This window comes from Bombus affinis, unplaced genomic scaffold (genome assembly GCF_024516045.1).
Source record: "Bombus affinis isolate iyBomAffi1 unplaced genomic scaffold, iyBomAffi1.2 ctg00000103.1, whole genome shotgun sequence".
Lineage (NCBI taxonomy): Eukaryota > Metazoa > Arthropoda > Insecta > Hymenoptera > Apidae > Bombus > Bombus affinis.
The window spans coordinates 37,444-49,924 of record NW_026108843.1 but is presented as its reverse complement, the minus strand read 5'-3'; positions in this window follow the sequence as shown (position 1 = coordinate 49,924).

Here is a 12,481-nt window from a genome sequence, read left to right as displayed (position 1 = left end):
AAGACACGTTCGCAAATTTGAAATAAGTCGCCACCATATCGAATAATGAACGCAAGATGGATTTGTTTTAGGTTAGGCTTTAGTTTTCGAGCGAGCGCAGCGATCGAGGGACGCGTAAAGGTGTATCACAAACCAACGGTTTGGCACATAAGGACATTGAAATATTCGCACCAGCCCGAGGAGTCAGAAGTCTTTATCGAATTGCCTACTGACAAATGTTTACAGTTTACCAATAGCTTCACATAATTAGTACTATTTGCACATAGTAAAGTGCAATGTGATGTCAGAAATGGCTGACAAAATTAGGTAATAACACGAAATATATGCAAGGCAATATAAGGTATATGTATAGCTTGGAAATTGTGATCGTTGCTCGCTCGCTCCTCTCGCTCGTAAATATTTAGTACATCCTCACACCCGATCCGACAAGTTCGCAAATTCGAAATATGTCGCCGCCATATCGAATCATGAACGCAAGATGGATTGGTTTTAGGTTAGGCTATAGTTTTCGAGCGAGCAGGGCGAGCGAGGGACGCGGAAAGTTGTGTCACAAGGCAACGGTATGGCACATGGGGACATTGAAATATTCGCACCAGCCCGAGGAGCCGGAAGTCTCTATCCTATTGCCCACTGACAAATGTATAAAGTTTACCAGTAGTTTCACATAAATAGTACTATTTCCACATAGTACAGTGCAATGTGATGTCCGAAATGGCTGACAAAATTAGGTAATAACACGAAATATATGCAAGGCAATATAAGGTATATGTATAGCTTGGAAATTGTGATCGTTGCTCTCTCGCTCCGCTCGCTCGTAAAAATTTAGTCCAACCTCACATCCGATCAGACACGTTCGCAAATTTGAAATAAGTCGCCACCATATCGAATAATGAACGCAAGATGGATTTGTTTTAGGTTAGGCTTTAGTTTTCGAGCGAGCGCAGCGAGCGAGGGACGCGTAAAGGTGTATCACAAACCAACGGTTTGGCACATAAGGACATTGAAATATTCGCACCAGCCCGAGGAGTCAGAAGTCTTTATCGAATTGCCTACTGACAAATGTTTACAGTTTACCAATAGTTTCACATAAGTAGTACTATTTCCTCATAGTACAGTGCAATGTGATGTCCGAAATGGCTGACAAAATTAGGTAATAACATGAAATATATGCAAGGCAATATAAGGTGTATGTATAGCTTGGAAATTGTGACCGTTGCTCGCTCGCTCCGCTCGCTCGTAAAAATCTAGTCCAACCTCACAACCGATCCGACACGTTCGCAAATTTGAAATATGTCGCCACCATATCGAATAATGAACGCAAGATGGATTGGTTTTAGTTTCGGCTATAGTTTTCGAGCGAGCACTGCGAGCGAGGGACGCGGATAGTTGTGTCACAATCCAACGGTTTGGCACATAAGAACATTAAAATATTCGCACCAGCCCGGGGAGCCGGAAGTCTTTATCCTATTGCCTACTGACAAATGTATACAATTTACCAGTAGTTTCACATAAATAGTACTATTTCCACATACTACAGAGCAATGTGATGTACGAAATGGCTGACAAAATTAGGTAATAACACGAAATATATGCAAGGCAATATAAGGTATATGTATAGCTTGGAAATTGTGATCGTTGCTCGCTCGCTCCTCTCGCTCGTAAATATTTAGTCCATCCTCACACCCGATCCGACAAGTTCGCAAATTCGAAATATGTCGCCGCCATATCGAATCATGAACGCAAGATGGATTGGTTTTAGGTTAGGCTATAGTTTTCGAGCGAGCAGGGCGAGCGAGGGACGCGGAAAGTTGTGTCACAAGCCAACGGTATGGCACATGGGGACATTGAAATATTCGCACCAGCCCGAGGAGCGGGAAGTCTTTATCGAATTGCCTACGGACAAATGTATACAGTTTATGAATAGTTTCACATAAATAGTACTATTTCCGCATACTACAGTCAATGTGATGTCCGGAATGGCTGACAAAATTAGGTACTAACACGAAATATGTGCAAGGCAATATAAGGTATATGTATAGCTTGGAAATTGTGATCGCTGCTCGCTCGCTCCGCTCGCTCGTAAAAATCTAGTCCAAACTCACAACCGATCCGACACGTTCGCAAATTTGAAATATGTCGCCACCATATCGAATAATGAACGCAAAATGGATTGGTTATAGGTTAGGCTATAGCTTTCGAGCGAGCGCAGCGATCGAGAGACGCGTAAATGTGTGCCTCAAACCAACGGTTTGGCACATACGAACATTGAAATATTCGCACCAGCCCGAGGAGCGGGAAGTCTTTATCGAATTGCCTACGGACAAATGTATACAGTTTATGAATAGTTTCACATAAATAGTACTATTTCCGCATACTACAGTCAATGTGATGTCCGGAATGGCTGACAAAATTAGGTACTAACACGAAATATGTGCAAGGCAATATAAGGTATATGTATAGCTTGGAAATTGTGACCGTTGCTGGCTCGATACGCTCGCTCGTAAAAATCTAGTCCAACCTCAAAACCGATCCGACACGTTCGCAAATTTGAAATAAGTCGCCACCATATCGGATAATGAACGCAAGATGGATTGGTTTTAGGTTAGGCTATAGTTTTCGAGCGAGCGCAGCGAGCGAGAGACGCGGAAAGTTGTGTCACAATCCAACGGTATGGAACATGGGGACATTGAAATATTCGCACCAGCCCGAGGAGCTGGAAGTCTTTATCCTATTGCCTATTGACAAATGTTTACAGTTTATGAATAGTTTCACTTAAACAGTACTATTTCCACATACTACAGCGCAATGTGATGTCCGAAATGGCTGACAAAATTAGGTACTAACAGGAAATATGTGCAAGGCAATATAAGGTATATGTATAGCTTGGAAATTGTGACCGTTGCTCGCTCGCTCCTCCCGCTCGTAAAAATCTAGTCCAACCTCAAAACCGATCCGACACGTTCGCAAATTTGAAATAAGTCGCCACCATATCGGATAATGAACGCAAGATGGATTGGTTTTAGGTTAGGCTATAGTTTTCGAGCGAGCGCAGCGAGCGAGAGACGCGGAAAGTTGTGTCACAATCCAACGGTATGGAACATGGGGACATTGAAATATTCGCACCAGCCCGAGGAGCTGGAAGTCTTTATCCTATTGCCTATTGACAAATGTTTACAGTTTATGAATAGTTTCACTTAAACAGTACTATTTCCACATACTACAGCGCAATGTGATGTCCGAAATGGCTGACAAAATTAGGTACTAACAGGAAATATGTGCAAGGCAATATAAGGTATATGTATAGCTTGGAAATTGTGACCGTTGCTCGCTCGCTCCTCCCGCTCGTAAAAATCTAGTCCAACCTCAAAACCGATCCGACACGTTCGCAAATTTGAAATAAGTCGCCACCATATCGGATAATGAACGCAAGATGGATTGGTTTTAGGTTAGGCTATAGTTTTCGAGCGAGCGCAGCGAGCGAGAGACGCGTAAATGTGTGCCACAAACCAACGGTTTGGCACATACGAACATTGAAATATTCGCACCAGCCCGAGGAGCCGGAAGTCTTTATCCTATTGCCTATTGACAAATGTTTACAGTTTATGAATAGTTTCACACAAATAGTACTATTTCCACATACTACAGTGCAATGTGATGTCCGAAATGGCTGACAAAATTAGGTTAAATTAACACGAAATATATGCAAGGCAATATAAGGTATATGTATAGCTTGGAAATTGTGACCGTTGCTCGCTCGCTCCGCTCGCTCGTAAAAATTTAGTCCAACCTCACATCCGATCAGACACGTTCGCAAATTTGAAATAAGTCGCCACCATATCGAATAATGAACGCAAGATGGATTTGTTTTAGGTTAGGCTTTAGTTTTCGAGCGAGCGCAGCGAGCGAGGGACGCGTAAAGGTGTATCACAAACCAACGGTTTGGCACATAAGGACATTGAAATATTCGCACCAGCCCGAGGAGTCAGAAGTCTTTATCGAATTGCCTACTGACAAATGTTTACAGTTTACCAATAGTTTCACATAAGTAGTACTATTTGCACATAGTAAAGTGCAATGTGATGTCAGAAATGGCTGACAAAATTAGGTAATAACACGAAATATATGCAAGGCAATATAAGGTATATGTATAGCTTGGAAATTGTGATCGTTGCTCGCTCCCTCCGCTCGCTCGTAAAGATTTAGTCCTACCTCACATCCGATCCGACACGTTCGCAAATTTGAAATAAGTCGCCACGATATCGAATAATGAACGCAAGATGGATTGGTTTTAGGTCAGGCTAAAGTTTTCGAGCGACCCCAGCGAGCGTGAGACGCGTAAAGGTGTGTCACAATCCAACGGTTTTGCACATGGGGACATTGAAACATTCGCACCAGCCCGAGGAGGCGGAAGTATTTATCCTATTGCCTACTGACAAATGTTTACAGTTTACCTATAGTTTCACATAAATAGTACTATTTCCTCATAGTACAGTCAATGTGATGTCCGAAATGGCTGACAAAATTAGGTACTAACACGAAATATGTGCAAGGCAATATAAGGTATATGTATAGCTTGGAAATTGTGACCGTTGCTGGCTCGATCCGCTCGCTCGTAAAAATCTAGTCCAACCTCACAACCGATCCGACACGTTCCCAAATTTGAAATAAGTCGCCACAATGTCGAATGACTAACGCAACAGGGATTGGTTTCAGTTTAGGCTATAGTTTTCGAGCGAGCACTGCTAGCGAGGGACGCGGAAAGTTGTGTCACAATCCAACGGTTTGGCACATAAGGACATTAAAATATTCGCACCAGCCCGAGGAGCCGGAAGTCTTTATCCTATTGCCTATTGACAAATGTTTATAGTTTACCAATAGTTTCACATAAATAGTACTATTTCCACATACTACAGAGCAATGTCATGTCCGAAATGGCTGACAAAATTAGGTAATAACACGAAATATATGCAAGGCAATATAAGGTATATGTATAGCTTGGAAATTGTGATCGTTGCTCGCTCCCTCCGCTCGCTCGTAAAGATTTAGTCCAACCTCACATCCGATCCGACACGTTCGCAAATTTGAAATAAGTCGCCACCATATCGAATAATGAACGCAAGATGGATTGCTTTTAGGTCAGGCTAAAGTATTCGAGCGACCCCAGCGAGCGAGGGACGCGGAAAGTTGTGTCACAATCCAACGGTTTGGCACATAGGGACATTAAAATATTCGCACCAGCCCGAGGAGCCGGAAGTCTTTATCCTATTGCCTATTGACAAATGTTTACCGTTCATGAATAGTTTCACATAAATAGTACTATTTCCACATACTACAGTGCAATGTGATGTCCGAAATGGCTGACAAAATTAGGTAATAACACGAAATATATGCAAGGCAATATAAGGTATCTGTATAGCTTGGAAAGTGTGACCGTTGCTCGCTCGCTCTGCTCGCTCGTAAAAATCTAGTCCAACCTCACAACCGATCCGACACGTTCGCAAATTTGAAATAAGTCGCCTCAATGTCGAATGAATAACGCAAGATGGATTGGTTTTAGGTTAGGCTATAGTTTTCGAGCGAGCGCAGCGAGCGAGAGACGCGTAAATATGTGCCACAAACCAACGGTTTGGCACATACGAACATTGAAATATTCGCACCAGCCCGAGGAGCCGGAAGTCTTTATCGAAATGCCTACTGACAAATGTTTACAGTTTATGAATAGTTTCACACAAATAGTACTATTTCCACATACTACAGTGCAATGTGATGTCCGAAATGGCTGACAAAATTAGGTTAAATTAACACGAAATATATGCAAGGCAATATAAGGTATATGTATAGCTTGGAAATTGTGACCGTTGCTCGCTCGCTCCGCTCGCTCGTAAAAATTTAGTCCAACCTCACATCCGATCAGACACGTTCGCAAATTTGAAATAAGTCGCCACCATATCCAATAATGAACTCAAGATGGATTGGTTTTAGGTTAGGCTATAGTTTTCGAGCGAGCGTAGCGAGCGAGAGACGCGTAAATGTGTGCCACAAACCAACGGTTTGGCACATACGAACATTGAAATATTCACACCAGCCCGAGGAGCCGGAAGTCTTTATCGAATTGCCTACTGACAAATGTATACAGTTTATGAATAGTTTCACATAAATAGTACTATTTCCACATACTACAGTGCAATGTGATGTCCGAAATGGCTGACCAAATTAGGTAATAACATGAAATATATGCAAGGCAATATAAGGTGTATGTATAGCTTGGAAATTGTGACCGTTGCTCGCTCGCTCCGCTCGCTCGTAAAAATCTAGTCCAACCTCACAACCGATTCGACACGTTCGCAAATTCGAAATATGTCGCCGCCATATCGAATAATGAATGCAAGATGGATTGGTTTTAGGTTAGGGTATAGTTTTCGAGCGAGCACGGCGAGCGAGGGACGCGGAAAGTTGTGTCACAATCCAACGGTTTGGCACATAAGGACATTAAAATATTCGCACCAGCCCGAGGAGCCGGAAGTCTTTATCCTATTGCCTATTGACAAATGTTTATAGTTTACCAATAGTTTCACATAAATAGTACTATTTCCACATACTACAGAGCAATGTCATGTCCGAAATGGCTGACCAAATTAGGTAATAACATGAAATATATGCAAGGCAATATAAGGTGTATGTATATCTTGGAAATTGTGACCGTTGCTCGCTCGCTCCGCTCGCTCGTAAAAATCTAGTCCAACCTCACAACCGATTCGACACGTTCGCAAATTCGAAATATGTCGCCGCCATATCGAATAATGAATGCAAGATGGATTGGTTTTAGGTTAGGGTATAGTTTTCGAGCGAGCACGGCGAGCGAGGGACGCGGAAAGTTGTGTCACAATCCAACGGTTTGGCACATAAGGACATTAAAATATTCGCACCAGCCCGAGGAGCCGGAAGTCTTTATCCTATTGCCTATTGACAAATGTTTATAGTTTACCAATAGTTTCACATAAATAGTACTATTTCCACATACTACAGAGCAATGTCATGTCCGAAATGGCTGACAAAATTAGGTAATAACACGAAATATATGCAAGGCAATATAAGGTATATGTATAGCTTGGAAATTGTGACTGTTGCTCGCTCGCTCCGCTCGCTCGTAAAAATTTAGTCCAACCTCACATCCGATCAGACACGTTCGCAAATTTGAAATAAGTCGCCACCATATCGAATAATGAACTCAAGATGGATTGGTTTTAGGTTAGGCTATAGTTGTCGAGCGAGCGCAGCGAGCGAGAGACGCGTAAATGTGTGCCACAAACCTACGGTTTGGCAGATACGAACATTGAAATATTCACACCAGCCCGAGGAGCCGGAAGTCTTTATCGAATTGCCTACTGACAAATGTATACAGTTTATGAATAGTTTCACATAAATAGTACTATTTCCGCATACTACAGTCAATGTGATGTCCGCAATGGCTGACAAAATTAGGTACTAACACGAAATAAGTGCAAGGCAATATAAGGTATATGTATAGCTTGGAAATTGAGACCGTTCCTGGCTCGATCCGCTCGCTCGTAAAAATCTAGTCCAACCTCACAACCGATCCGACACGTTCCCAAATTTGAAATAAGTCGCCTCAATGTCGAATGATTAACGCAACAGGGATTGGTTTTAGTTTAGGCTATAGTTTTCGAGCGAGCACTGCGAGCGAGGGACGCGGAAAGTTGTGTCACAATCCAACGGTTTGGCACATAAGGACATTAAAATATTCGCACCAGCCCGAGGAGCCGGAAGTCTTTATCCTATTGCCTATGGACAAATGTTTACAGTTTATGAATAGTTTCACATAAATAGTACTATTTCCACATACTACTGTGCAATGTGATGTCCGAAATGGCTGTTCAAATTAGGTAATAACATGAAATATATGCAAGGCAATATAAGGTGTATGTATAGCTTGGAAATTGTGACAGTTGCTCGCTCGCTCCGCTCGCTCGTAAAAATCTAGTCCAACCTCACAACCTATTCGACACGTTCGCAAATTCGAAATATGTCGCCGCCATATCGAATAATGAATGCAAGATGGATTGGTTTTAGTTTAGGCTATAGTTTTCGAGCGAGCACTGCGAGCGAGGGACGCGGAGAGTTGTGTCACAATCCAACGGTGTGGCACATAAGGACATTAAAATATTCGCACCAGCCCGAGGAGCCGGAAGTCTTTATCCTATTGCCTATTGACAAATGTTTACAGTTTATGAATAGGTTCACATAAATAGTACTATTTCCACATACTACAGTGCAATGTGATGTCCGAAATGGCTGACAAAATTAGGTAATAACACGAAATATATGCAAGGCAATATAAGGTATATGTATAGCTTGGAAATTGTGACCTTTGCTCGCTCGCTCTGCTCGCTCGTAAAAATCTAGTCCAACCTCACAACCGATCCGACACGTTCCCAAATTTGAAATAAGACGCCTCAATGTCGAATGACTAACGCAACAGGGATTGGTTTTAGTTTAGGCTATAGTTTTCGAGCGAGCACTGCGAGCGAGGGACGCGGAGAGTTGTGTCACAATCCAACGGTTTGGCACATAAGGACATTAAAATATTCGCACCAGCCCGAGGAGCCGGAAGTCTTTATCCTATTGCCTATTGACAAATGTTTACAGTTTATGAATAGTTTCACATAAATAGTACTATTTCCACATACTACAGTGCAATGTGATGTCCGAAATGGCTGACAAAATTAGGTAATAACACGAAATATGTGCAAGGCAATATAAGGTATATGTATAGCTTGGAAATTGTGATCGTTGCTCGCTCCCTCCGCTCGCTAGTAAAGATTTAGTCCAACCTCACATCCGATCCGATACGTTCGCAAATTTGAAATAAGTCGCCGCCATATCGAATAATGAACGCAAGATGGATTGGTTTTAGGTCAGGCTAAAGTTTTCAAGCGACCGCAGCGAGCGTGAGACGCGTAAAGGTGTGTCACAATCCAACGGTTTTGCACATGGGGACATTGAAACATTCGCACCAGCCCGAGGAGGCGGAAGTATTTATCCTATTGCCTACTGACAAATGTTTGTAGTTTACCTATAGTTTCACACAAATAGTACTATTTCCTCATAGTACAGTGCAATGTGATGTCCGAAATGGCTGACAAAATTAGGTACTAACAGGAAATATGTGCAAGGCAATATAAGGTATATGTATAGCTTGGAAATTGTGACCGTTGCTCGCTCGCTCCTCTCGCTCGTAAAAATCTAGTCCAACCTCAAAACCGATCCGATACGTTCGCAAATTTGAAATAAGTCGCCACCATATCGAATAATGAACGCAAGATGGATTGGTTTTAGGTTAGGCTATAGTTTTCGAGCGAGCGCAGCGAGCGAGAGACGCGTAAATGTGTGCCACAAACCAACGGTTTGGCACATACGAACATTGAAATATTCGCACCAGCCCGAGGAGCCGGAAGTCTTTATCGAATTGCCTACTGACAAATGTTTACAGTTTATGAATAGTTTCACATAAATAGTACTATTTCCACATACTACAGTGCAATGTGATGTCCGAAATGGGTGACAAAATTAGGTAATAACACGAAATATATGCAAGGCAATATAAGGTATATGTATAGCTTGGAAATTGTGACCGTTGCTCGCTCGCTCCGCTCGCTCGTAAAAATTTAGTCCAACATCACATCCGATCAGACACGTTCGCAAATTTGAAATAAGTCGCCACCATATCGAATAATGAACTCAAGATGGATTGGTTTTAGGTTAGGCTATAGTTTTCGAGCGAGCGCAGCGAGCGAGAGACGCGTAAATGTGTGCCACAAACCAACGGTTTCGCACACACGAACATTGAAATATTCGCACCAGCCCGAGGAGCCGGAAGTCTTTATCGAATTGCCTACTGACAAATGTATACAGCTTTTGAATAGTTTCACATAAATAGTACTATTTCCGCATACTACAGTCAATGTGATGTCCGAAATGGCTGACAAAATTACGTACTAACACGATATATGTGCAAGGCAATATAAGGTATATGTATAGATTGGAAATTGTGATCGTTGCTCTCTCGCTCCGCTCGCTCGTAAAAATTTAGTCCAACCTCACATCCGATCAGACACGTTCGCAAATTTGAAATAAGTCGCCACCGTATCGAATAATGAACGCAAGATGGATTTGTTTTAGGTTAGGCTTTAGTTTTCGAGCGAGCGCAGCGAGCGAGGGACGCGTAAAGGTGTATTACAAACCAACGGTTTGGCACATACGGACATTGAAATATTCGCACCAGCCCGAGGAGCCAGAAGTCTTTATCGAATTGCCTAATGACAAATGTTAACAGCTTACCAATAGTTTCACATAAGTAGTACTATTTGCACATAGTAAAGTGCAATGTGATGTCAGAAATGGCTGACAAAATTAGGTAATAACACGAAATATATGCAAGGCAATATAAGGTATATGTATAGCTTGGAAATTGTGATCGTTGCTCGCTCGTTCCGCTCGCTCGTAAAGATTTAGTCCAACCTCACATCCGATCCGACACGTTCGCAAATTTGAAATTAGTCGCCACCATATCGAATAATGAACGCAAGATGGATTGGTTTGAGGTTAGGCTAAAGTTTTCGAGCGACCGCAGCGAGCGTGAGACGCGTAGGTGTATCACAAACCAACGGTTTGGCACATACGGACATTGAAATATTCGCACCAGCCCGACGAGCCAGAAGTCTTTATCGAATTGCCTACTGACAAATGTTTACAGTTTACCAATAGTTTCACATAAGTAGTACTATTTGCACATAGTAAAGTGCAATGTGATGTCAGAAATGGCTGACAAAATTAGGTAATAACACGAAATATATGCAAGGCAATATAAGGTATATGTATAGCTTGGAAATTGTGATCGTTGCTCGCTCGTTCCGCTCGCTCGTAAAGATTTAGTCCAACCTCACATCCGATCCGACACGTTCGCAAATTTGAAATTAGTCGCCACCATATCGAATAATGAACGCAAGATGGATTGGTTTGAGGTTAGGCTAAAGTTTTCGAGCGGCCGCAGCGAGCGTGAGACGCGTAAAGGTGTGTCACAATCCAACGGTTTGGCACACGGGGACATTGAAATATTCGCACCAGCCCGAGGAGCCGGAAGTCTTTATCTTATTGCCTACTGACAAATGTTTACAGTTTACCAATAGTTTCACATAAATAGTACTATTTCCTCATACTACAGAGCAATGTGATGTCCGAAATGGCTGACAAAATTAGGTAATAACACGAAATATATGCAAGGCAATATAAGGTATATCTATAGCTTGGAGATTGTGATCGTTGCTGGCTCGCTCCGCTCGCTCGTAAAAATTTAGTCCAACCTCACATCCGATCAGGCACGTTCGCAAATTTGAAATAAGTCGCCACCATATCGAATAATGAACTCAAGATGGATTGGTTTTAGGTTAGGCTATAGTTTTCGAGCGAGCGCAGCGGGTGAGAGACGCGTAAATGTGTGCCACAAACCAACGGTTTGGCACATACGGACATTGAAATATTCGCACCAGCCCGAGGAGCCGGAAGTCCTTATCGAATTGCCTACTGACAAATGTATACAGTTTATGAATAGTTTCACATGAATAGTACTATTTCCGCATACTACAGTCAATGTGATGTCCGAAATGGCTGACAAAATTAGGTACTAACACGAAATATGTGCAAGGCAATATAAGGTATATGTATAGCTTGGAAATTGTGACCGTTGCTGGCTCGATCCGCTCGCTCGTAAAAATCTAGTCCAACCTCACAACCGATCCGGCACGTTCCCAAATTTGAAATAAGTCGCCTCAATGTCGAATGACTAACGCAACAGGGATTGGTTTTAGTATAGGCTATAGTTTTCGAGCGAGCACTGCGAGCGAGGGACGCGGAAAGTTGTGTCACAATCCAACGGTTTGGCACATAGGGACATTAAAATATTCGCACCAGCCCGAGGAGCCGGAAGTCTTTATCCTATTGCCTATTGACAAATGTTTACAGTTTATGAATAGTATCACATAAAAAGTACTATTTCCACATACTACAGAGCAATGTCATGTCCGAAACGGCTGACAGAATTAGGTAATAACACGAAATATATGCAAGGCAATATAAGGTATATGTATAGCTTGGAAATTGTGGTCGTTGCTCTCTCGCTCCGCTCGCTCGTAAAAATTTAGTCCAACCTCACATCCGATCAGACACGTTCGCAAATTTGAAATAAGTCGCCACCACATCGAATAATGAACGCAAGATGGATTGGTTTTAGGTCAGGCTAAAGTTTTCAAGCGACCGCAGCGAGCGTGAGACGCGTAAAGGTGTGTCACAATCCAACGGTTTTGCACATGGGGACATTGAAACATTCGCACCAGCCCGAGGAGGCGGAAGTATTTATCCTATTGCCTACTGACAAATGTTTACAGTTTACCAATAGTTTCACATA